This window comes from Vicia villosa, unplaced genomic scaffold, assembly GCF_029867415.1.
Source record: "Vicia villosa cultivar HV-30 ecotype Madison, WI unplaced genomic scaffold, Vvil1.0 ctg.000279F_1_1_3, whole genome shotgun sequence".
Classification (NCBI taxonomy): Eukaryota; Viridiplantae; Streptophyta; class Magnoliopsida; order Fabales; family Fabaceae; genus Vicia; species Vicia villosa.
In genome coordinates this window covers 85,728-109,920 of record NW_026705119.1, presented here as the reverse complement: position 1 = coordinate 109,920, position 24,193 = coordinate 85,728, and positions in this window count along the sequence as shown.

The window sequence follows — 24,193 nt, the reverse complement described above, 5'->3', positions numbered from 1 at the left end:
GATATATAAATAAAAGGATTTGTGTAATTAAAAATAAATAAAAAAAAATAGAAAACTTAGCTGGTCTGATTCGGTGTGACGCGCGCGTGGATTCCATGGTGCACCTGCAGCTGGCTTGCGTTAGATCTGCATGCTTGATGAGATAAATGGCCCAGATGGTGAAGGCACACGCTAACGGGTACATCTTAATGCACTGGATCTTGACAGCACCCATGACTTTTGCGCGCGCGCGTTTTGAATGGGACCAATGACTGGCTGCCACGCAGTCATCCCTAACCTCCGTCCATTGCCAAAACCAGGCTTTTACCTACGGTTTGCCTGTTCCGTTGCCATAGCCCCTGCAAATTTACGAATGCACCAAAACAGAAAAAAACATTTCGCGAGGCCATGAACATGATCGTCCAGACCTCACGAACTCAACCACGCCTTTGGCTACGTCTAATTTTACCTGTATTGAGAACCCCTAAAACGAACCCTAATTTTCGACAATGGCGTATTGCTCGTGATAGCATAAGAACACACCAAACTCTCCAGAAATAACAAGCAGATTATTATAAACATAAATATACAATTATATTTAAGAATGGATGCATGAAATCATGTAATCGACGTAGTTTATGAATAGGCTAAAAACAACTTACAGTGGAATGTTCTTGAGGTATTGAGGCAAGAGAACAATCCGAACACCTTCAGTGATCTTTGAGGAACGTGAATGGATGATTAGAACACCTTGAATCGGTTTAAATTTCAGAATTGGATCTTGAGTTTTTCTTGATTTTTTCACTCGGGTTTGGGGGCTCTTGGAGGCAGAAATCCTTGTCCTTTGCATCTGGCCTTGTTTGATATTTATAAGTGTGTGATTAGGGTTGATAAAATTGAAGAAAATCTTGGTGAATCTTTGTTTTGCAATCTTGGGAAATTTGATTGGAAATTTTGTTAAAAAGCTTCTAACTTTGGTCCAAATATGAATCTTTTCCTTCCTCTTTGCATTTGCACGAAATTTTGAATCATAAATGTAATTTTGGATGATTATATTTGATTGGAGTGGAGTCCTTAAGTCAATATTTGATTTTTATGATTTATATAAATTAATTATCCTTTTTAAATGATAAAAAATTCACATAAAATCATATAAAAATCAAAAATTCGTGGGGATTGGATTTTGGGTCCTTGGATGACTTGTGGATCAAGTTTGAACCAAAATATCTTGGGCCTCTTTGTAAAAATATCAAAATTCTTTCACATTTTTCCTCAAAAGTAGCCCAACTTTGACAAGGTGTATCTCCCTCAATTTTTGAGGTATGGAAGTGTTCTAGGACATTTTGGAAACCTTGGAGAGTCCTCTAACCAATGTCTTTGATCCCATATAAAAATCTTTTTTCATTCTCATTTTATGAGCTTTTGAAAAACATGTCTTTTTGTTGACTTTTGAAAAGGACCTGTAATGTATGAGGCCATAATTCTTAAACCATTGACCTATGAGCTTTGACTCTTGTACCATTGGATAAAGGAGTGAATTCCCTTCAAAATGAGCTTTGGTGGGAATTTTTCTGATGAAGTATGAATTTTTGGTGAATTTTCAAAGTTTGGTTGACTTTTTCAGTTCATGCCAAAAATAGTAACTTTTGATTTTTGATTTTTCTGATCTTTCCTTGCATCATCATGATCAACCTTTGATCAAATGATGATTTTAGGGTTATGAGGATGTTGTTGACCAATTATCTTGAACTTTGACTGCATCTTGACTTGAAATGACTGTTTTGCCCTTGAGGATCGATTGTTGACCTAAACATGATTTGAGGGACCAAATTTGTTCTGTTTGACTTGAAACCTTATATAGAGATGCTTTGGGATATTAGGGACCTTGTTGAACCATCTTGAGCCATTGGTTCAATGATTCTCTCCTGAATTAGTCAAACCCTAGTTTGGTACTTCTGTGTGGGAGACTGTGTTTTGGAGCTTTGTCTTACGATTTGGTTTTGTGTATGAAAAATAGCACGGGCAAATTTTGGGGTATGACAGCTGCCCCTGTTCAATTATCTTAAACCTGAAGATGTAGAGTGGTCTGCATGCCAGTCGGTATCTGAAGGTAGAAGATGATTGAACATAAGAATACCAAGAAATTTGCCCTAGTTGAAGTAGGGACTTTTGTCGGAGATGGGCTTTAAAGATGCCATCCTAGTAGTTGAAGTTTGAGAAGATGTTGTTGATCGTGTCATTACCGTTCGTAGTAAATGAATTAGATCTTTGGAGAGATAATCGTGTCTACATCGTTCGTGATGATAGAATTAGATTCTCTTGTCGTGTCAGCACCGTTCGTAGTGACTGAATTAGACTGGGAAGGCCAGTGACCGTGTCTACACCGTTCGTGATGATAGAATTAGATCTCTGAGAGTTGATCGTGTCAGTTCCGTTCGTAGTATCTGAGTTAGATCTTGGAAAGTCCTCGGTCGTGTCTTCACCGTTCGTGATGATAGAATTAGACCTCCGATAGCTTGATCGTGTCATTTACCGTTCGTAGTAAATGAATTAGATCTTGGAAATGATCGTGTCAGTACCGTTTGTGGTGACCGAATTAGATCTTGGAAATGATCGTGTCATTACCGTTCGTGGTAGATGATTTAGATCTTGGAAAGTTGGAGTTTTTTGTTCGCTTATATGTACCTGTATTCTGCAAAAAGTAGGGTTAAACCTGTGCAATGTCATGATGCATGGGTTACATAATGAGCTTCTCAAAATAAATGAGACGCTTTGCATGTTACGTATGAATTTTTATGTGGTAATGTATGCGATGTATGGATATGTTTATGGTATATGATATGTGAACATGATTTATGTTGCCTTGATTGAGAAAATAAATCTCTGCTTCATTGTAATTTGGATATCTGGTTTTGTCTTAAAGATACTCAGCTGGGGATTTATGATTTTGCTTGAGGATGATCAGTAACTTGATGTACCCTGACTGGGGATACAGAAAAAATAGGGATGAGCCTTGTTGGGGAGCCATGCTTTTATTATTGGAAGACATCTTCTTAGTGATTGCTCTGTGGGGATCTATGTTACTTGATATGCGGGAGGACTTTTGATTACCTCGGACATTGTCTCTTTGCTTTTCCTACTAATAGAGATTACTACCTATTTTTATTGGAAAAAGAAAATGGATGATAATCATGTTCATATGCATATGTTCGTTCAAAATTATCATTGGACGTTTGCGTATTCGAAAAGAAGAAGAAATTTGAAAGAGAGAAGTAAATTGTATTGAGAAAAGCCATAAATAGGCAAGATGAAGCATATTGTGTGTTTTTGAAAAGATAGAAAAACAAAAGAAACATAGCTATGTAAAAATAATCCTATTGAGTTTCCACTCTGCTATTGCTATTATGTCTTCGAGCATCTCATCCCATGCTTGTCGGAGAAAAGTGATTGAGTTGATCTGAACCCTTTGAACTTGTTGTTGTAGATGTATCTGATTGATGAATGATAAGAACGAGACATAGTCGTACGCTTAATCCTTAACTTTTGCCTAGACCGCCTTTTCAGGTTTTCAGCCTAACAGGATACCCTTTTTTGCCCAAGTCGCCCTTTCGGGTTTTCAACTTGACGGGTGTACATATTTTTTATATATATATCCCTAATTTTTGCCCAAACCCTTTTGGTTTGCCGGGATGCCCTTACTTTTGCCTAGGCGCGTCGACCTAGCGGGTCATATTTATGCGTAGTATTTTTTGACTATGTCTGCGTTCACAGGTTGCGGGAAGTCCTCTCCATCCATAGTAGTGAGTATCATTGCTCCTCCAGAGAAGATTTTCTTGATAACGAATGGTCCTTCATAGGTGGGAGTCCACTTGCCCCTAGGATCACCTTGTGGTAGGATTATTCTCTTTATGACCAAGTCACCAACTCGATAAACTTGTTGTTTGACTCTCTTGTTAAATGCCTTGATCATACGTTTCTGATACAGTTGTCCATGGCAAACAGCCGCGAGCCTCTTTTCGTCAATCAAGTTTATCTGATCTAGTCGAGTCTGGATCCATTCATCTTCATCTAGCTCTGCCTCTTTCATGATCCTTAATGACGGTATCTGAACTTCAATTGGTAATACAGCTTCCATACCATAGACTAATGAGAACGGGGTTGCCCCAGTTGATGTACGTGCGGAGGTACGGTAACCATGAAGAGCAAATGGTAACATTTCATGCCAATCCTTGTAAGTCACAGTCATTTTCTGCACAATCTTTTTAATGTTTTTGTTGGCGGCCTCCACAGCGCCATTCATCTTTGGTCTATAAGGCGAAGAATTGTGATGTTTGATAGTGAATTGTGTGCAGAGCTCAGTGATCATCTTATTGTTCAGATTGGTACCATTATCAGTAATAATTCTTTCGGGAATGCCATACCGACAGATGAGGTTGTGTTTAATGAATCGAGCCACCACATTCTTGGTTACAGAGGCAAATGAAGCAGCTTCTACCCATTTAGTGAAGTAGTCGATGGCTACCAGAATGAAACGATGTCCGTTAGAAGCGGTAGGCTTAATCTCTCCGATCATATCAATGCCCCACATTGCAAAGGGCCAGGGAGCAGTTAGTACATTTAGAGGAACGGGAGGCACGTGTACTTTGTCGGCGTATATCTGGCACTTGTGACAAGTTCTTGAATGGTGGTGACAGTCAGTCTCCATTGTAGACCAGTAGTAACCTGCTCTTAGAATCTTCTTGGCCATAGTATGTCCACTAGAGTGGGTCCCAAAAGTACCATCATGCATGTCTTCCATGATCTTTTCAGCTTCTTTCTTGTTCACACAACGAAGCAGAGTTGAATCATGGTTGCGCTTGTATAAAGTCCCATTGCTCAGAAAGAACTTGGATGCGAATCTTCTTAGGAATTTTTTATCATTAATGGATGCCCCTTCAGGGTATTCTCGAGTCTCGAGGTACCTTTTTACTTCGTAAAACCATGGTTTCTCTTCAGCCTCGTCGTCAACTATCTCATAACAATATGCGGGTTCGTCATGTCTTTCAATGATAACTATAGGAGCCTCATTATCCCAATTGACTTTGAACATAGATGACATAGTAGCTAGCGCATCGGCCAGCTGATTCTCTTCTCGGGGAATATGTTCGAAAGTAATCTCTTCAAAATGTGGAATTAAGGATAGTACGAACTCCTTGTAGGGTATGAGATTAGGATGTTTTGTATCCCATTCCCCTCTGATTTGGCTGATTACTAGTGCTGAATCCCCATACACTTCCAGGAATTTGATCCTTAAATCGATAGCAGCTCTGAGCCCCAAGATACACGCTTCATACTCAGCCATATTGTTGGTGCAGTCGAAACATAATCTTGCGGTGAATGGGGTGTGTCCACCAGCAGGAGAGACAATTATGGCGCCAATGCCATTACCAAGTGCATTCGAAGCTCCATCGAAAACCATAGTCCATCGGGATCCTGGTTCAGGTCCTTCCTCCGGGCCAGGTTGCTTATAGTCAGTAACCAGCATCACATCTTCATCTGGAAATTCAAAATTCATCGATTGGTAGTCATCTACCGCTTGTTGCGCCAAATGATCTGCTACCACACTACCTTTGATTGCTTTCTGTGTTGTATATTGGATGTCATATTCTGTTAGTATCATTTGCCATCTTGCTATTCGTCCAGAGAGAGCAGGTTTCTCGAATACATACTTGATGGGATCCATTCGGGAAATCAACAAGGTGGTATGGTTCAACATATACTGTCTCAGTCGGCGAGCAGCCCAAGCCAAAGCACAGCAAGTTTTCTCGAGCAGTGAGTATCTTGTTTCACAGTCGGTAAACTTTTTGCTAAGGTAGTATATTGCATGCTCTTTTCGACCAGACTCGTCATGTTGCCCCAGTACGCACCCCATTGAGTTCTCTAACACTGTTAAGTACATAATTAGAGGTCTTCCTTCTGCAGGTGGTATCATGATCGGAGGTTCTTGCAGGTACTTCTTTATTTTGTCAAAGGCCTCTTGACATTGGTCATTCCATTTTACTACTTGATCTTTCTTCAGTAATTTGAAGATTGGCTCGCAAGTAGCGGTCAAATGGGAGATAAATCTGGCAATGTAATTCAGTCGACCCAGGAATCCTCTAACTTCTTTCTCGTTTCGTGGAGCGGGCATTTCTTGTATGGCTTTCACTTTAGCAGGATCAACTTCGATACCTTTGCTACTAACAACAAAACCCAACAGCTTGCCAGACCTCACGCCAAAGGTGCACTTGTTCGGATTCAATCTCAACTTGTACTTCTTCAACCTATCAAACAACTTCTGTAAATGGACCAGATGTTCTTCTTCAGTGTTGGACTTTGCAATCATATCATCAACATAGACCTCTATCTCTTTGTGGATCATATCATGGAATAAGGCTACCATTGCACGTTGGTAGGTTGCCCCAGCGTTCTTCAACCCAAATGGCATGACTTTGTAACAGAAAGTGCCCCAAGGCGTAGTGAATGTTGTCTTCTCCATGTCTTCGGGTGCCATCTTAATCTGATTGTAACCTGAGAAACCATCCATAAAAGAGAAAACCTTGCATTGTGCAGTACTATCAACCAGAATGTCGATATGTGGTAATGGGAAATCATCTTTAGGACTTGCTCGATTCAAATCTCTATAGTCTACACACATTCTGACTTTTCCATCTTTCTTCGGTACGGGCACTATATTGGCGATCCATAGCGGGTAACTCACTACTTTCAGGAACCCGGCATTGAATTGTTTCTCGACCTCTTCTTTGATTTTCTGAGCCATGTCTGGTCTGCTTCTTCGTAACTTCTGTTTAACTGGAGGACTATTCTCTTTGATAGGTAAACGATGAACCACAATATCAGTATCGAGCCCAGGCATGTCTTCGTATGACCAGGCGAAGATCTCAACATTGTCTCGTAACATCTGGATCAACCTTTGCTTGACAGCATCCTCTAATCCAGCCCCTATCTTGATTTCTTTCTTTTCTTCGTCGGTACCTATGTTCACAACTTCAATTGGCTCTTCGTGCGGTTGTATAGTCTTTTCTTCTTGCTCTAATAAACGGGCAAGTTCTCTAGGCACTTCACAACCTTCCTCACCTTCATCCTCAGCTTGATAGATCGGATTTTCAAAGTCATATTTAGCAATAGCAGAATCGTTATCAACAGGATCCAGAGTGAATGTGGATCTGCAGTGCATCATGTGGGTGTGTGTGAGAACGCATAGCTATAAAAGGTAAATAAAAGAAAAGATAAAAGCAAACACACAATTTGAATACGAAACGTCCAATGCTTTATTGAATGAAAATATGCTTATGAAATGACAAGCCCTAACAAATGGGCCATTGTGCCTCGGGCAGGACACATGGCTTTAGAGTTTATTGTCTTTATTGAAGTACAAGAATTAAAGTTGGAAATAAAAGCAGGAAATAAACTAAGAGTGGCAATTACTCCTGACTATAGGAGATAGAAACAATGTCCTCGGCCTTCCAGTTGTCCAGCCCTTTGTCTGACGTAGGAAAGATCCACTTGTCCAGGTTGTGATTATCTTCGTCTTCTTCAATGGCATTAACTCCCTTGCTGATGAAGTGATGTTTCAAGTCTTCTGAACGAGGAGGTGGTGTTCCCTTCTGATCCTTAGCAGTGCAGCCTAAACCCCATTTGTTGGATTTGTATGGGATGTCAGGTAATTGCCCCCAGATAGTGCAGCCACCTTCTTCTACCACGGCCCTAGCGTCTTTCAGGGAAGCCATTGTAGGAACATCTCCAGGAATTTTAGGAGGAGTGTAGACATATTTAGTTTCTGGAACTGGCTCGAGCTTCCATTCATGTGCTATGCGGGGTGATTCAAATGTCTCTCCAGTGAACTCAAGATACTTGGTCTCATCTACGAAACTTACCAAATATTCATCTTCACCATGCACAGTGACGATCTTGCCTTCCATTGGGTACCTCAACTTCTGATGGAGAGTTGAAGTCACAGCATTTGCTTTATGTATCCAGGGACGCCCAAGTAGACAGGAATAGGCGGGACGAATATCCATCACGTAGAACACAGTATTAAAAGTTTGGGCGCCTACTCTGATGGGGAGCTCAACTTCGCCATACACAGTACTCATAGTGCCATCATAAGCTTTGACTATCACATTACTAGATTTCAGCTCAATTCCATCGACCTTGAGTCTGTCCAACACCACCTTGGGTAGCACATTCAGAGACGAGCCATCATCAACTAGTACATGAGCCAGGGTAGTACCACCACATTCAATGGAGATATGCAGTGCCTTGTTATGATTCCTTCCACTAGGACTTAGATCAGCATCAGAAAACCCAAGGTAGTTATCAGTTGTCAAGTTTGCAATACAGTTCTCGAGTTGAGTGACAGAAATCTCTTGTGGCACATGGGCAGCCTCTAGAAATTTCATCATAGCCTTGGCATGGGTCTTTGAACAACTCAGGAGTGATAGCATAGAGATCTTGGAAGGAGTATGCCCCATTTGTTCAACAATATCATAATCACTCTTGCGGATGTATTTCAGGAACTCATTTGTTTCTTCAGATGGCGCATTTCTAGTGACAGTTTCAGGTTCAGGCAATGGTCCTTTATCATGAACATCAGCATTCGGGGTGATAGTAACAGCAGGTGAAGTAACATTTGGAGAGATCTCTGGAGAAAACACCCTTCCACTTCTTGTTACCTTGCTAGTCCCAGCAATGTTTCCTACATCAGGTTTGACATCTTCAGAAACCTTATCAAATTCAAGTTCTTGCTTAACTCCTTGCACATAGACCTCGGAACCATAATTCCAAGGGATAGCTTTGTCGGATGAGTATGGCATAGGACCAGGTTTAGTGATAATGATCGGAGCCCCACGGGGTTCAGCAGAAATCTTGAAAGGAGCCTTGGTAGGGATCTTTAGTGGTACTTTAGAGATCACAGATACATCTTCGAACTTCAAACCACGGGAGAAACCCTCACACAACTCTTCAATAGTGGGAGTCTTCTCAAATCTGATAGTGCCACGATCCATCCAGCCTTGGATGCCTCTTTTCAGGTTCTCACAACCCTCGGGTATGAGTGCACAGTAATAACAGTCAGGGTCGCAACCTGGAAATAAACCAGCTCGCAACAACTTTCTCTTGATATCAGGAAGAGGGGTTGACAGGTCCCTCACATCATAGACATGGATTGTGTCCATGATGGCATTAACAGTATGGTCATGCTTTGGCATTGGAGCAGTGATGACATTAGGGGTCTCAGGAGCGTCGAACTCAATTTCACCAGCTTCCAACATGTCTTGAACCTTATTTCTCAACGCCCAACAATTATCGGTAGTGTGCCCAGGACTATTAGAATGATACGCACATTTGGCCTTAGGGTCATAATTTGGAGATGTGGTAGTAACACTCTTGGGCGGGTCTCTCAGAGTGATTAGGTTGGCTTTCAGCAGATGTTGCAGAACTTGAGATAGAGGCATGTTGATCTTGGTGAATTGCCTCCTTGGTCTATCAGTCTTGCGTTGGTAGTCTTGTCTAGGAGCTTGTTGAGATATTGGTGCAGAGATGAGGACGGCACCAACAGACTGATTCTGGTCATCCTTACTACGACTCTTTTGACTATGAATAGCATTAGATTCGTTTCTTCCTTGATACGGCTTCCTTGTAGTACCAGAGGCAGAACCCACTTGAATCTTCCCACTTCGAATACCATTTTCCACACGTTCTCCAGTTAAAATGAGTTCAGTAAATCCAGATGAAGAACTTCCCAGCAAGTGACTATAAAACGGCCCAGTTAGTGTGCCCATGAACATGTCTACCAACTCTCTATCATTTAAAGAAGGTTGGACTCTTCCAGCTAAATCTCTCCATTTTTGGGCATACTCCTTGAAACTTTCTTTAGGACCCATGGACATGCTTTGAAGTTGCATGCGAGTCGGTGCAAGATCAGAGTTATATTGGTATTGCTTGTAGAAAGCCACAACCAAATCTTCCCATGTACGGACGCTAGCACTTTCCAGCTTATAATACCATTCGAGTTGAGTTCCAGATAAACTCTCTTGAAAGAAATGGATCCAGAGCCTCTTATCAGCAGTGTGAGGTTGAATCTTCCTTACGTAAGACCTCAAGTGCATCTTAGGACAGGAAATTCCATCATACTTAGCAAAAACTGGAGTCTTGAACTTCGGAGGAATAACGACCCCAGGAACGAGTCCTAATTCTTCAAAGTCCAACCCAGGTACCTTCTGAATTTCCACGCTTCTCAGACGCTCTTCCAGTAGCCTATACTTCTCATCAGCGTAATCCTCGTCTTGGGGATACTCGTCTTCTTCTTCTTCTTCTTCACCATCAGAACCTACATGGCTTCCCTGATTGTTCTTGACACTGAGATCATCTTTCTCTTCATCTTCCTCATTCTTAGGGATTTCAGCATCTTCGGCCTTCCTGGGACGACCTTTGAACCTTCTTCCCAGATTGATCACTCCTTTGGGCTTCTGAGTCTTCTTCTCCTTCTTAGTCAGAAGGGCTTTCAGTTCATTTTGCCCATTGGCCAGGTTCAGAATCAGAGCTTGAAATTCAGCATTTTGAGTTTGGAGAGCTTTGACAGATTGTTCGAGATCCATCTTTCTTACTGAAATAAACAGCGGAAAGATGAGGCATTTGTTTTTATGAAACCTGTGATGCGATGTTTATGAATGATATGATTATGCATATGCAATGTTTTCAAGGACCTTAAAATTTAAATTCACATTAAACAAGAAAGATAGAAACAAGCTTTGTTAATAATAATAATAATAATAAAATTGTACTTTATTTTATAGTTCTTTGCCATTTTGGCTTACAAAAGTAAATATGTAAACAACTAGGAATAATAATAACAATAAGCTAGAATTTCTTCAAGCTTCCCATGGACGCTTCCTCTTTGATCCGATGAAGTTGTTGACGTTCTGTTCTGCTTGAAGTAGCCTTGTGAGTTCTAATACTTGTTTCTCTTTGGCGCGGAATTGAGCCTCAAAAGTATCCCTTTCTTCTTTCAATTGAACCCATGACTTTTGTAGTTCTTCTAGATCGGTGGGCATGTCTGGATGGAGAACAACCAAAGGAACCTTTTCTTCACATTCAGGTTCAACAATCACAGGTCTAACATAAGGGTATGGCATGACGAAACGTTGAGCGCGAGTGCGTACCCATCTAAGATAAGGTTCCGAGGGAAGGGAGTTCTTTTGCCCCCAACTTTTGCTATCCACCCTGTACACCTTGTTCCAAGCGCGTATGAACTCTTGGCGTTGATTACGAACATCTTCTTCATAGTTGAAAACAACCCCTTCAATGAGCAAGTGATGAGGACCATCCCTTCGAGCATAACCAAATTGTCGTAGGGCTAATGAAGGATTGTAGGTGATTCCTCCTCTAATGCCAAGGAGAGGCACATTAGGGAATTTCCCACAATGATCGATGATAGTGACATACTCTTGAGACATAACGTGCCAACGGATATCTGAGTGAGAAAGTGACATGATTCTCCGAGACCATTGCATCTTTTGATCGTTTCTGACTACTGAGCGTGGAAGGTGCGAAATAAACCACCTAGCCAGCAAGGGTGTGCAACACATAAGAGTCCCTCGCTTCTTCATGATACGAGAGTGAAGGGAATGTAGAATATCTCCAAGTAGTGTAGGCACGGGGTTGTGAGTCAGAAAAATCTTGATTGCGTGCACATCAATAAATTGATCAGGATTAGGAAACAAAACCAAACTGTATATTAATAAAGCCAAAACATCTTCAAAAGCATGGTAGCTCATGGCCTTCAGAAATTGTCGAGCTTTTCCAAATAAGAATTTGGCTGAGAGACCTTCTACTCCATTCTTGGTGTCCCAGTTGGAGGCGATGTCTGATCTCTTTAGGTGAAGTGCAGCAGCAATAGTCTCGAGTTTCGGAGTGCTTTCCAATCCAGTAAAGGGCAGATGCTTAGATATAGGTACACCAAGTAAGTTTGAGAACTCCTCCAAAGTAGGTACCAACTGATAATCCGGAAAAGTGAAGCAATGATGTTCGGGATCAAAGAATTGGCATAAGACTCTCATCATATCTTCTTCAAATTGAGAGGTGACCAGTCGAAGAAGATAACCATGTCTTTCAGCAAACTTAGAGTCTCCAGGGACTTCCAAGGCGAGCTCCTTAAGTTCAGAAGGTATCCCTACAAAGTTGAGTCGTACATAATCTCTGGTAGAAAAAGCCATGTCCTACAAAACAGTGTAAATATAAATTTCTCGGTCCTTGAAATTTGTTAGTGGATATGATATGTCATGATGTTATGATGTTATGATGCCAAGTAATTAACAAACACAAACAAGTCACACAATTGCCTTAAGGGTAGGCTTGCATGAAGTTCATAGGTATATACCCTTCTTCCTTTCGTTTAGTTGGTTCAACCTGTCCTAAAAAGTAACCAGGTTCTATGGTGCTCATATCCCTGATCTTTCTCGTGGGCATTGTCTCAACATAGCACTCAATCGGCCAGCCAAAAGCATCCCTTGAGTCCAATCTCAATGAGTGTAGCATCGAGTATCAACCGGCTTCAGTCAGGAATCCGAAGCCAGCCATCTCGCTACTTCTTATAAGCTAAAGTCAAGTTCGACTAAGGTTCTAAGGGCGAATTAGTGCTCATGACACCACGCGGTAGCCAAATGTCTCCTCGATCAGATTCAAGGGCCATCAGGACAAACCAAAGCGTCGCACTAACGGTGGCCACCAGTTCAACCGTAACGATACATGTCGTACAGCCTCCCTGGTCTCATGCCACATACCTAAGGTACTCAGATCCGGGTTAGGATCTTTCACACAACAGAATACCCAAAACAGCCCTGCAAAAGTAAAGCAAGCAAAACAAGCAATAGAAAACATTTAATTGAATCCTAAACTTTTAAGGTAACCCCTCTTAATCGAAATATCCCCAGCAGAGTCGCCAGTTCTGTAACACGGTGAACTGACTTTTTATTGATCGGAATGTCACGGTAAGCAAGAGTCGCCACCGACTTTTATTTTATCCAAACTATATTCGGAAAGGCAAAAAGAAACAGAAAAAAAACCTTTTAAAAGAAATCTAAGTTCGGGGGTAATTTATGCAAAGGGAAGGTGTAAGGCACCCTTTGCATCCATGGTTTTCCATGGGCTCTTAATTGCTTTGCTTGCTCGTTTGTTTAGAAAAAAGTAGATGAAAGAGATAGGGACTTTAGCTCGTAAATGAGCGTTGCCCTTTTGAAAAATTATGAGAAAGAATATAATAAAAAGGTTTGAGCATTGCAAGGCAATTAGGGGCAATTACCTTAAACTCAGATGATAGGTCTCTTTTTAGCCTTTCAGAATGAAAGGGTCTATCCTTGCCATAAGAGGGCAGGAAGCCTTTCGTTTGGAGGTTGAAGGGTCATCGAAGTATCCTTTGCCATAGGACTGTCCCCTGCCATAAAGGGGCAGGTAGTCTAAGGCAAGGATCAGAATAAGCCATTTTTCGTAGGCAGCCAGAAGATACCTCAGCCTTTTTCCATAGGCAACACCCGAGGGTCGAGGTCATTTGTGTATCGAAGGCAGCATCATTAGGGTCGTGACCTTTTTATCGAGGCAACATGGCTGAGGTATCCCCGAATTCGAGGGACGAGGCTTATTCTGCAAAAACACAAAGGCAACAGGCAACAGGCAACAAGGCAACAAAGAGGTTACCCCAAAAGGCGTGCGTGTGTGCACCAATCATGTGATTCAATTCAGATTATATTATCTTGTGTTTAGTTATTCTAATTGATTCAGAGTTGCACTCCCTAAATTACTAACCACGCAGTACATAATAATATAAAACAATAAAGGGGGCGGGAAATTGTAACCAGCGGAGGAGAGGGGAATTGTAACCAGCGGATATAAAAATAAAAGGCAAAAAGGTTTAACACAAGTAATAATTGAAAATAGAGTTTAGGGTTACCAATACTCGTAGCTTTGGCAGTCGACAACCCCTGAAAATTGGAAAAGAAAGAATAAACGGAGGGGTGAGTACATTATCGGTTCGGAGGCAAACGAGGTTAACCCTAAAAAAAACAAAAGAATAAAGAATTTAAAATTAAATGAATGAAGAGTACTTAGCTTGGCATTTATTCTGGCAGGGTTGGTGGGCAAAGGTTTGCCTGAAGCATTGACTCTGACCATTAGAACAGACAAGGAACAAGGCGTGAGTGTATTATTAATTCGAAGATAATCAGGGTTAATGTAAATAAAATGAAAGAGAAATAAACTAATAATGAACAAATAGGGAATACTTAGCTTTGATTCGAATTTGATCTGATATGGTTGTTAGGCGCCTTTAGGATTGACCCTGAAACCAGGCAGAAAATAGGTGAAGGCAAAGCAAACCCTAAAAGTAAATTAATTTAAGTATAATTAAAGTTAAACAGAATAGAACACTTATCTTTGAGGTTTGTTGAAGGCGCGCGTTCGGGACGAATCATGTTGCTAACCCTGAAAAGGCACAGAAGAAGAAGATTTTTTAGTGTAGGGTAGACCCTAATTAGGATTCAAATTCTCTATAATGACAAATTGATTTAATTAATTATTGGTCTTGCGACCTAATTAATTAAATCGGAATAAAGAAATTAAATTGAGTGTAAAAAATAATTTTTATGAAATTTTTTGGAGTTAAAATAACGTAAATATGACTTTTAAAGTGATTAAACAATTAAATATAAATTAAAAAATAATTTAAATAAAATAACATTAAAATAAAATAATAATAATTATTATGATATATAAAAAAAAGTTATTAGAAAATTAAATAAAATTTTCTTTAGTAAAAGCAAATAAAACAAAACAAAATATGTATATATATGTGGATATATAAATAAAAGGATTTGTGTAATTAAAAATAAATAAAAAAAAATAGAAAACTTAGCTGGTCTGATTCGGTGTGACGCGCGCGTGGATTCCATGGTGCACCTGCAGCTGGCTTGCGTTAGATCTGCATGCTTGATGAGATAAATGGCCCAGATGGTGAAGGCACACGCTAACGGGTACATCTTAATGCACTGGATCTTGACAGCACCCATGACTTTTGCGCGCGCGCGTTTTGAATGGGACCAATGACTGGCTGCCACGCAGTCATCCCTAACCTCCGTCCATTGCCAAAACCAGGCTTTTACCTACGGTTTGCCTGTTCCGTTGCCATAGCCCCTGCAAATTTACGAATGCACCAAAACAGAAAAAAACATTTCGCGAGGCCATGAACATGATCGTCCAGACCTCACGAACTCAACCACGCCTTTGGCTACGTCTAATTTTACCTGTATTGAGAACCCCTAAAACGAACCCTAATTTTCGACAATGGCGTATTGCTCGTGATAGCATAAGAACACACCAAACTCTCCAGAAATAACAAGCAGATTATTATAAACATAAATATACAATTATATTTAAGAATGGATGCATGAAATCATGTAATCGACGTAGTTTATGAATAGGCTAAAAACAACTTACAGTGGAATGTTCTTGAGGTATTGAGGCAAGAGAACAATCCGAACACCTTCAGTGATCTTTGAGGAACGTGAATGGATGATTAGAACACCTTGAATCGGTTTAAATTTCAGAATTGGATCTTGAGTTTTTCTTGATTTTTTCACTCGGGTTTGGGGGCTCTTGGAGGCAGAAATCCTTGTCCTTTGCATCTGGCCTTGTTTGATATTTATAAGTGTGTGATTAGGGTTGATAAAATTGAAGAAAATCTTGGTGAATCTTTGTTTTGCAATCTTGGGAAATTTGATTGGAAATTTTGTTAAAAAGCTTCTAACTTTGGTCCAAATATGAATCTTTTCCTTCCTCTTTGCATTTGCACGAAATTTTGAATCATAAATGTAATTTTGGATGATTATATTTGATTGGAGTGGAGTCCTTAAGTCAATATTTGATTTTTATGATTTATATAAATTAATTATCCTTTTTAAATGATAAAAAATTCACATAAAATCATATAAAAATCAAAAATTCGTGGGGATTGGATTTTGGGTCCTTGGATGACTTGTGGATCAAGTTTGAACCAAAATATCTTGGGCCTCTTTGTAAAAATATCAAAATTCTTTCACATTTTTCCTCAAAAGTAGCCCAACTTTGACAAGGTGTATCTCCCTCAATTTTTGAGGTATGGAAGTGTTCTAGGACATTTTGGAAACCTTGGAGAGTCCTCTAACCAATGTCTTTGATCCCATATAAAAATCTTTTTTCATTCTCATTTTATGAGCTTTTGAAAAACATGTCTTTTTGTTGACTTTTGAAAAGGACCTGTAATGTATGAGGCCATAATTCTTAAACCATTGACCTATGAGCTTTGACTCTTGTACCATTGGATAAAGGAGTGAATTCCCTTCAAAATGAGCTTTGGTGGGAATTTTTCTGATGAAGTATGAATTTTTGGTGAATTTTCAAAGTTTGGTTGACTTTTTCAGTTCATGCCAAAAATAGTAACTTTTGATTTTTGATTTTTCTGATCTTTCCTTGCATCATCATGATCAACCTTTGATCAAATGATGATTTTAGGGTTATGAGGATGTTGTTGACCAATTATCTTGAACTTTGACTGCATCTTGACTTGAAATGACTGTTTTGCCCTTGAGGATCGATTGTTGACCTAAACATGATTTGAGGGACCAAATTTGTTCTGTTTGACTTGAAACCTTATATAGAGATGCTTTGGGATATTAGGGACCTTGTTGAACCATCTTGAGCCATTGGTTCAATGATTCTCTCCTGAATTAGTCAAACCCTAGTTTGGTACTTCTGTGTGGGAGACTGTGTTTTGGAGCTTTGTCTTACGATTTGGTTTTGTGTATGAAAAATAGCACGGGCAAATTTTGGGGTATGACACATTAGAATCTGAAATGTGTATGATTCGGTGCTGAAATTTAATTCATCGAGGTTTTAATGTGATTCTGTTTCTGATTTTTGTGTGATTTTGTTATTGTTTTAGGTTTGAGTTCAGAGAGACTTTCAAGGTTCTCTTCCCAATCGTTGAACCACCATCGCCTCAGATGAAACTATCTACAGCATCCTCTCATACCTCTCCCCTATCCTTAATCAAGGTTATCTTCTTCACTTCATTCATTCGATTTTCATTTTTTGCTTCAATTTTTACAAACCAGGCTGTTATGTTATGCTTTGTTTGGTTTACACCGAAATACAAATGAATTTTTGAAAAAAAAAATTCAAAAACAACATCAGTACATTCTTTTTTTCTGGATGTCATGGGCTATGGTTCCATTTGTTGTTTGTTATCAAATTGAAGCATTTATTTTATATGTTGAAGTGTTGATTGTGTTTATATTGCTTTGTTTTATATGTGGTGTGTTTTTTTACTACTGGGATTTTATGCATGTGTATTTGTTTGTATGTTTTGGTTATTCCAGATGCAATCATTGTCAATTTTCTCCCAATTTTTTTTTTTGAGAAATTCTCCCAATTGTTTTTAAATGTTAGAATCTGTTGTATTTTTCCTAGAGAGCACTTCTATTACATTATGGCATTATGGCTTCTGTACTTATTGACTATTTTTTCACTTTTATTTCCAGATAGATACAAGTCTTTGTATTTATCCGATGATATTGTAGAAGAGGATGAAGAGGAGTTCCTTTTACTAATTATCTCCTCTTCTGTTCCTTTTCGTCTTCTGCTAAGGATTTATTAAGATTTGCAGAGATGCTTCCAGAAGATTTTATGCAGAACAAGGGTTGAATATGGTCTACTTATCATTATTACTTCTTCACTCTATAGTTTTAAATTTCAATACTAATTTGATTTAGAAAGATTGATTATGAGCATTGATTTTATTTTTGTGATTTATTCAACGTTAAACTTTCCAGTACCGTTTCATTTCACTCGGAAGCCGTTGTTGGTGGCGGTGGTGGATTGCCATCTTACACACATGGAGCTGTTTATCGGGAACCTATCAAACCTCTCACCATTGAAGAGTTTCACATCCCTCGCAAATGTTGTGTATAGTATGGGAGGACTTGCTTAATAATGTGTTGTGTGCAAATGCACTGGCTATATTACCAAGCTCAATGCCATATAGGAGTCTGCAATTTTAGGATACCTTGATTTTACTGCTTATCATGCTATGGCTCATGCGGAGGAAATGCGTTCGGGTGATTCTGTTGCTGTTATTGGTACTGGTGGAGTTGGTTCTAGGTGATTAAGTCTATTGTTAAACATATGTCATGTTTTTAAATATTTATTTATCTGTGATTACTTCCTTTTTTTTTATCTTCATACACATATTTTTTAACATTATACAAATTGCTTATAAAATCAAATTAACTATGACCAAATTATCATTTTGATTTAATAACATGAAATATGTTATATTTCTTAATATAATCCAAAAGTTAAAACAGTGTAAAGTATTATAATTAAAATTATAACAATAGTTGAAACCGTGTAATCAATTGTTACTAGCATATAACCCAATTGATAAATTTACAATTTCTAAAAAGTAGATGAAGAGCTACCGCATATCACACGCAAAATAAATATCACGTGGCAGATTTCAAATATACATTTAAAATTAATTTTTCTTACCTAATCAATTAAACATGCTACATGTTTGTAATCATTATATTATTTATTTTTACCATTTTATAAATAAAAAATTTTTTAAAAAATAAAAAATTAAATTGAATAATATGAAAGGAGATTTGTTAATTAGACAGTGAGGAATAAGCTCTGCATAATTTGGAACCACTGAATTATTTGAATTTGGAACCATGATATTATTTATTCTTATATTTTTGAAATCTTTTTTAATTAAAAAAAATAGATAAATGATAAATATCTAATAAATGAAGAATAATTTGTTCCTTTTATTATTATTATAACAATCCATTAAACAACATATTTCATGTCCATATTTGTTATTATTATCCTATTCCTCTATTTTTTCCCCTATTCCTCTATTTTATGGGAAAAGATATATATAGTAATTGTACTTGCTTACGAAATTAACTTTAGGAATGTATTTCAAAGAACCGTTTTGAATTGATATAATAGTTATTCTTATAATTGTTCTGATTCACTATTAATTAGGTGTGCATAAAAAGTATCACATATCAAAGAAGTGTTTCGTCTTCGCTTCTAAAATTAACATTAGGAACGTATTCCAAATAAAAATAATTGTATATATTTTCTGAAACACAATTTCATAATTTTATGGCTGGACTTGCCCCATTTTTCAGATGTTTCCTATACCCGCCTAATATATATTTGGTTTATAATGCAATAATGATTCATTTGAATTGCATAATGACTTATCCCATTTTTTCATTAACTATATCATTTTACTTACACAACAATAATGATTGATTTGAATTGCATAAATTATATTCTATATTTTATTATGTACTTAATATTTATGAAAAACTAATAATTAATATTTTATTATTATATCAAATCTTCAAATTTAATAATAAAATAGTATACTACCAATTTACATAATTAACTTAATTAATATAGTTTAATAGCCTCATTTAGTACCCTTAAATGTCATTTTAAGTTAAAGAGTAAATTAATTTAAAAAATCTGCTATAATCATTGTTAAAATGGCAGGCTAATTAATAGTGCAAATAAATTCAAAATTTTGTAATGTTACCAATGCAGCTACACGAATTTATTGGGCAAATAATGTTAAACCATATTGATCTTTACATTTTCCCACATGGCCTGCATAACTATTATTGCAGTGGAAAACATCGAGACTTAACTTTTAACCAATTTTTGTGGTTCCAACCATTTCTATGTCTATTATTATTTTAAATAATTATCATTAATTATTTTTAACATTTTTTCTACTCTAATAACACTTTTTTAAAAATGATTTTATATACAATAATAAAAATTATTTTTATAATTTTTATTGAAACAACTCTTATTCAATTATCCCCACCATATTGTTGTGCATATACTCTATAAAAACCTCTATAAAAACCTATAAAAACCTATTTAGAAAGGTTAAAAATCGAGGTTAAAAACCTCTATAAAAATCGAAAATTTATATTAAGTTATTTTCTATTTTTTATTAATCAAGTTTAATAATATATATTAAACCTTATTATATCTATTTTTTATTACTATTAATCCTTATTATTCAAGGATAATAATATATTATTATTAATATTTAATTTTTGGAATTTTTAAAATCGATTAAAATAACAAATAAAATTGCCGCATTAATTTTCTTAATTCAAATTGATTTGAATGTTTTGAATATTTTAAATTTTTTTTAACCATCATTATGTACCGTCCCAAATGCTTCTTCTGACGAATAAAATAACGAATAAAATATGTAGTATGTTATTTTATTCAAATTAATTTATTCCAATTACTTTATTCAAATAATTTTATTCAAATTACTTTTTAATATTTAATTTTATATTTTGATTTGGTATTAACAATATGCAAATCATATTTACACTTATTAATATATAAACTAGCCTATGATTTAAAATATCTTGACTTTTAATAATTATAAGTATAATATATTTATTTTGGGAAAGATAGTATATTTATTTTTAACGATGACAATTTTTTTTATATTTAAAAAATTAGATCATTTAGTACCTGTTACCAAATTAAATAAATATAATCACATATATTATATTTATTTATTATTTATAACATTGCGCAATTTGTGTGTATGCACTGGTAGATGATTACTCATGATAGATTTATAACGACACTGTATGATTCATGCGAACACACAGGTAAATGACTGCTTAATTATTTTTCACTTATTTTTTCTACTAAAGTATGTATTTTTAACTAGATTAAATTAATATTTATATGAAAATTAAAATTTGAAATTTTTTTTCTTTTTAATTTGCATATCTTTTATATATATTTATTAACCATCATTATATATAAATTAAATTCATTCTCACATTCATTATGATTATTTTTAAAACATATCATTAAATATTTAATTAATATACGATCATAAAATCATATAATATCAATAGAATTCATAAATTTACCATTCAGAAAAATTTAAAAATTATAGGCATGTCCGACGGGCCGAACCTATTTTTCTAACAGGCCGACAAAATATTTACTTAAACTGAACAGATATTATATATCATATGTTGTAACGGGCCGACAAAATATAGGTTTTTCAATCCATATATTAAATTTTTTTGAATTTTTTAAAATATTTAACTCAATTTGTTTATAATTTAAAATCAAAATTTTTTAAACAACTAAGTTATAAAATAAAATACAAGAATATGAAATCAAAGTGAAAATTTTTTAAACACTTTAAAATGAATGTTATGTTTATATGACATTCAAAATCTCAAATATTATATTTTTTTTACCATCATAGTACTATATTTATTTAATATTTCAGACGATATTGTGCGTGTAACACTCGGTATTTAGTTAATTATTTAATTAAATACTTTCGAATTATTTCGAATTTAATTATTGAATTTGTGGAGTGTTGAGAATTGTTGACATGGGTTTTTATGATTAATTAGTCAATTAATTAATTAATTAAGTTGTAGAAATAGTATTGAAGAAATACTAGATTTATTATATGGACTTAATTAAGTGACAATGGTAGTAAAAGGTGGGGTGTGAATGTTAGGCCCAATAGATTTAATGAAATTAAGTTAAGATAAGGATTAGGTTAATTAGAAGAGAAAAAGTCTTGGGGAATTAGTCATGGGAAGGTGTAGAGAAGAGAGAAAATAGGAGAGAAATTCATTCCCGTTTTTCTTGCAGCAGTCTCACTAAATCAAAGATCCCCGATTCGTTAACCGTTGGATCGTCGCCAAATTTTGTGGGTAGGTTCGAAACACCTATAGCTAACTTTTGACCGTTGGGATCTTTAAAATAAGGTCTGAGCTGTGAGATATCATCATTGCACTGTAGCTGCATATTTGGGAAAATTTCCAGCTTTTGATTCTGATTAAAAGAGGCAATGGTTGGGAGCTAAGGTTAGATGGCTTCGATCGGTAGAATTGTAGAACGGACTCCGAATACAAGGTAAGGGGTGGGGTTCTAACTCTATAACCGGACTCATGATGAATGATATGTGGGGGTTAATTTCGTAGGAAATTATTCCAGTTTATTTGTGTGTGATTTATGTTGCAAAACAATAATTTTTATGCTATTGTGTTGAATCTTGTTGTTGTTGAATCGATAGTGTAGTTAAATTTGTAGTGCAAAATAATTATTGGAATACTTGGAGATAGGAATATGATGATTGTATGTGGGATTATGGTGTATTTAGTTATCCGGAATTAATTGAAAATTGTAGAGGTAGTTCGTATATGCTAGTAGGTGATTGTGATCGGCTTGTTTTGTGAATTATGATGAGTACGTTGTGTTGTTATTTCTTTGTGATTTCTGAGTGATGTGTATATTGTTGTTGTTTTATGCGAAGTTGCAGGATGTTTCAGTGACGATGTATACCTCTATTTATTGGTATAGCGACGATATAGGCTTATGCCTTTTGTGACGATGATGTTGTTGTTGTATGTGTTTGTTGCATTCATATACATATGCATTTTGGCGACGGCCTAGAATGGCAAATTAGTGACGAAGGCTTATGCCTTGATGCCTCTGTTAACTGGCAATTGGCGATGGGGGCTGAAGCCCTGGGTACCACATGCATGTGCATTTGTTAGAGTCTCATTATATGTGGCATGAGTGTGATTTAATTGTGACGTGATGTGACTTGAGTTGTTGAATTGTGATAATGTGAAGTTGTAATTATAAGTTGTTATACTAATGGCGCGTTGTGGCAGGTATTGTCTGGAAGATGAGAAATAGTTGTTATAACTATTAATACGTTGTTGTTGTTGATTTTTGTTATTATAACTGTTCAGGTTAATTTTTATTATAACTGTTGTCTGAAATCCGTAACGTGATAATTTTGTATTATTTAATTCTAATATATTGTTTATCATGCGTTTGTTTATATTGGTAGATATCTCACCCTTTCTGAATGATGTTTCCCTACCATGGGAAATTGACAGGTACTCAAGATAGCGGTGGAAGTTTGAAGTGATTTTATGAAGTCTTTAGTTGCTGTTATTCGAGTTGGTGTCTTGCTCTGATACGTAGCACTCGGGGGGATAAAATGATTGTTTTAATTATTATTTCTTTTGCTGAATTTTATTTAGTTTTGATTTAAATTGTAACCTAAAGTTACCGTGCAAAGATGCTACGGCTTGATTTGAATAGTTATGAAGTTTGTTGATTCCGCTGCGAGTTAATTATTGAATTTAAACGAAGTGATTTTTAGTAATGATTTGATTATCGTTTTAAATTCTTGTGCTATGTATCTATGTGAAGGCAAATAAGCCGTAACTGTTTTTGAAATGACGAATATGTGATACCTCAAATGAACTTGTTTGGAATTTATACTCTGATTTTTCAGTATAATTTATCGGGTAGATTTGGGGTGTTACATTAGTGGTATCAGAGCAGGTCGGTCCGTCCGACCAAGTTGTCTAATGTTGTTTATTCCTCTGTACGCGACAAGTGTGTGAAACACTGTCGATACTTGTTGCTTTCTGGTTGTTGCAGGAATTAGTTTCAGCGAAGTGGGGGAGAAGCTTTGCTTCTCGGATGTGGTTCAGTTGTAAGTTTGCAAAGAGGATTGTTGTCTTGGTGTTTCGAAAACTGAATTTCGACGAAAGAATGTGTCTCTCGAGTTATAAAAAGTTTGGGAGTGAGGAGATATGTTAAGAGTTTTTTTGGAATATGTTTAAGTTGAAGAAAAACAGGTTTTGGAGTGAAATTTTCGTAAGCAAAACGCAGGAAATTGCTGAATTTGTTGTGAAACTTCAAAAATTCATAACTGGAGTTCTGGATATCCGATTCGAGTCCCGTTTGAAGCGTTGGAAAGCTAATGAGAAGAAATTTATTTTAAAAATGGTTCCATCAGATTTAATAGAATTATTTGTAACAAGATGATGTTGAAAAGAGATGAAATTTACGGTTACGCTTGTCCTTGGAACTGGACTTGTTTGTTGGTGCCGCACAGGACGTCAGTGTCAAAGTTGAGTGAATTTAAGGAGTAATTAATAGGTTTGTTGAAAATTAATTTTAAGAATTAGTGTACCATTTGAGAAGTTTTGGAGATACCGTAAAGAGTGTCGCCGCATGGCGTCGATGT